Source organism: Lynx rufus, unplaced genomic scaffold (assembly GCF_022079265.1).
Source record: "Lynx rufus isolate CCGP_SWC_20201006 ecotype Redwood Valley unplaced genomic scaffold, mLynRuf1.p SCAF_5, whole genome shotgun sequence".
NCBI classification, from domain to species: Eukaryota; Metazoa; Chordata; class Mammalia; order Carnivora; family Felidae; genus Lynx; species Lynx rufus.
The window spans coordinates 11,788,196-11,792,430 of NW_025814867.1; positions in this window are offsets into that span (position 1 = coordinate 11,788,196).

The following is a 4,235-nucleotide window of genomic DNA, read 5'->3' on the forward strand; positions in this document are numbered from 1 at the left end:
TGGGACTGTTTGGGGGGGATTCCCTAATTTCCTCCAACTCTGTCTTTCGTTGACAGTGGGAGTTATTTGGTGCACCTGAAACATTTTCTAGCTGTATCTTTTACTCGTTTATACGTTAATTTATGTATACATTTTGCTCATTCCTTCATTCAACAAACATTTGTTGATAGTCTCACAGGTTGGGTTCTCCTGAAACAGATAGCGAGGTGGAGGAAAGTATCTGTTGGGAACCAACATCTGGGAAGCTGAAAGGGAGGAAGCAGGATTGGGCAGAGGGAAAAGCCACACTGTGACCCAGGACCGACAGGAAGCTGCCAGGTGATCCTAGAACAGATGTTGCCTGTTTGAACACAGACGTGTGTGGCCACATTTGGCCAAAATGGCTGTCTTTTTTTTTTTTTAATGTTTATTTATTTTGAGAGAGAGAGAGAGATAAGGCTCGAGTGGGGGGAGGGGCAGAGAGAGAGGGAGAGAGAGGGGATCCCAAGCAGGCTCTGTGGGGCTCGATCCCATGAACCGTGAGATCATGACCTGAGCTGAAATCAAGAGGCAGACACTCAACCGACTGAGCCACCCAGGTCCCCTGGTTGTGTTTTCATACCTCTGCCTTGCGCATTCACTGGATGAGGTCTACCCTGGGCAGGACCCAGGCCTCGGGCAGGGTAAGGTGTAGCTGAAGCAGTGTCCGAAGGAGCTGACAGGAGAAAGCTGGGTCCTGAGGACACTGTGCGGAAAGACAGCAGATCCTTCCCTGAAGGGGGACTTGGGGGGCATATCTTTGTGTCCACCACTGCTGGATGTCATGGCCAGTCCCCGTGCCCAGGCCTGGGGCTACAGTGCCAAAAAGGCGGGACAAATTCTCCACCCTGCGGAGCTTCGAGCGAAGGCTGGTTTTGAGAGTTCTCACATGTCTTCATTTTTCAAATGAACAATCTTCTTTAGACAGATTGCCTCACCATGAAGCTGGGAGAATAGACTAATGTCTTCAGTTATTACTCAAGAGAGGAAGAAAGTAACAGATATCCCTGTTGATAGCAACACAGATTCTGGGCCGTATGGAATCGTCTTCCACTCACTTTGTGCCGATTTCAGCGGTTCACCCAATATGGACCTTCTGTCATGCGCCAGGCACAGTGTTAGGTGCTAGGGGTACAATGAACAGTATTCGGTCTCGTCTGAGAGACGGACACATACAGATACCCTCAACACACAGTGAGAAGTTACAAGGTGGTAACATAAAGGGACTGCTAAAGGCACTCAGAGATACGACAATTTCCCCTGGTCAGGAGAAGCTTCTCAGAGAATAAGATACTTGAGCTGAGACTAGAAGAAAGAATACGAATCAGCCGGATAAATAAGGTCTCTGCACCTAAGTAATTTCCTCTCTTCTTTTATCGGAAAAGAGGACAAATCAGAAGTCTTGAACGTTTATAGAAAGTAATCATGCCTAGAGAATTGAGGATATTTAATGGGATAAATGGACATCTACGATCCTTAGCTGAAGGTTCTTAAGAAGTTTTCCTTCAATTTTAAGCCTTGAAAGCTTAAAAGGTTTTCCTGGAGAGCCAGAAAGCTGTATACTAGATGATGTTGGTTCTTTGTAAATGATTTCACTCTGTGTGTTGAACAGCAATCATGCCTCTAAGAGGCTACACACACACACACACACACACACACACACACATATGTATATAAAATCAGTGCACATCTACATGTTATGTGATGCATAGGTACTTCATTTAATTCGGGTTCTCCTGAGTTGTTTTCTCTTATCAGCAGCACCTTTGAATCTTCAAAGAGGCTGAATGGAGCATATGAATGTAAATGTGTGAGCCTGGTGCTCAGACCACAATATGCCCCCCTCAGCCTGACTTCTGCTCAGTTCTCGGTGCCTCTTGAGTCACATATATTAGGATTCTGAACATTAGGGTCCTTACAGAAGCGTATTACACAGAGGTCATGACTTACTTGCTGACATAAGTGCTGGAAAAACCTCACTCAAAAGGCCTGTTTGCAAACCTGGTGAGCATCAGACCCTGAGGCTTCTACATCAGTTAGCGAGTTTCTGTACCGATGGCTTGGACGTAGGGGAATATCCAGTGTGTGGAGGGAGTTGAGATCCAACTTCGGCTCAGGCCATGATCTCACAGTTCGTGAGTTCGAGCCCCGTGTCGGGCTCTGTGCTGACAGCTCAGAGCCTGGAGCCTGCTTCGGATTCTGTGTCTCCCTCTCTCTCTGCCCCTCCCTCGCTTGCTCTCTCTCTCTCTCTCTCTCTCTCCCTCAAAAATAAAATAAAAACATTTAAAAAATTAGAAAAAAAATAAAAAAAAGAACTACCACCCGATCCTGAGAATCTGCCCAGAGTAAGCAGTGTATAACCTGAGATCAACTGAATTCACTTTTCCCCTTAGGCTCTAGAGAAAATAGGTTTGCATTCTTATTTATCATGTTGTGGGAGGTCCATACTCCCTGCTTGGGGATTTCTCTAACTTTCTTTGGCTTTGCGTGTCTACTGGTCATTTCCTATTTCTGGTTTTTGCTGAATCCTTATTTTCTGCTTTTATTCTTGTCCTATATGAGCCTGAGTGTCAACCCAAATGAGAGTCAGTGGCTCTTTCCCCTTGAGTGTCTTTCTCTCCATCTTCTGCCAAATATCCCATCTATTAACTATGTGATCGCTTTCACTGGGGATTTGTTGTGAGATAACCAGTATTGAGACTATTGGATTTCTCTATTTAGTAAGACCCTTGACCACTTCTGCTGCTGGAGTTCCAGATACCCCACCATAACCTGAGCTTCTCCTTCCTTTTTGTCAGTCTCTAGACTGCTTTTCTTTCTCACCTTCTGCGCCCAAGATATCATGGGATTATTGTTCATACACACACACACACACACACACACACACACACACACACACCTTTTTTTTTCCTGCAGAATGATTTTGTTGTCACGTTCTTATTTCTTTCTCACACAGTAGGACTCAACTTTGGGTTGCACCTTTGAAACTATGGGTTAGGCACCATCCCTAAGACTTCTGATTTAATTGGTTTGGTGTGGGGCCTGGATATAGGTCTTTTTTTATTTTTTATTTTTTTAAGTTTATTTATTTCAAGAGAGACCGAGCAAATGGGGGAGGGGCAGAGAGAGACACACACACACACACACACAGAGAGAGAGAGAGAGAGAGAGAGAGAGAGAATCCCAAGCAGGCTCTGCACTGTCAGTGTGGAGCCTGATGTCAGGCTCGAAGTCACCAACTGTGAGATCATGACTTGAGCCACAACCAAGAGTCAGATGCTTAACTGACTGAGCCACCTAGGTGCCCCTGGATATGGATATAGGTCTTTTTAAAAAGGCACCCCCCATGGCTCGGTCAGTTGAGCATCTGACTTCGGCTCAGGTCATGATCTCGCGGTCCGTGAGTTCGAGCCCCGTGTCGGGCTCTGTGCTGACGGCTCGGAGCCTGGAGCCTGTTTCAGATTCTGTGTCTCCCTCTCTCTCTGCCCCTCCCCCACTCACGCTCTGTCTCTCAAAATATGAATAAATGTTAAAAAAAAGAAAAAAGCTAAAAAAGAAAAGTTTAAAAAGCCCCCCCCCCCAGCATGTTTCAAAATAGGCAGCCAGGATGCAAACCGCTATAAACCTAACCCAAACCCATGTCTGCAGAAAGTCATACGGCCTTACAGATCCTCTGCCATCAGTTAAAAAGCGTGTGCATGCACACCCACACACACAGCCCCTTACTGCACGCAGACTGGTTAATTTAATCTTCATAACAACTTTTAAGGGAACTTTCAAGATCCTCATCATACATATGCATATTAGGAGACTGAGGCCCAGGAACCTGCTCAGATTTACGTGGCCAGAAATAGTCGAGGCAGGATTTCAGTCGAGGACTGTGAATTCCAGATTTTCTTTTTCTTTTTTCGTTTTAAATCCCGGGACTGCACCTTTTTAGCTCAAGGAGCTCAAGAACCACGCAAGTATTGGGTTCGTTGATCCCTCCGTTTAGGTATCCCTGCTTCCTCCACGCATTCGTGCTACTCCAGATCCAACAAAATGGTTGTCGGTTTGTATCAGGCATATGTGGCTCTTTCCCCCACAGGATCTCCTTCTGTCTAAAGCGCGGGATCTCCTCACTTATTCCTAGAAATGTTTCTTTGAAAATTTCCTTTGACAGTAGCTAACATTTATTGAGTGCTTGCTACGTGTCAGACACACTGAAAGACGCAGAG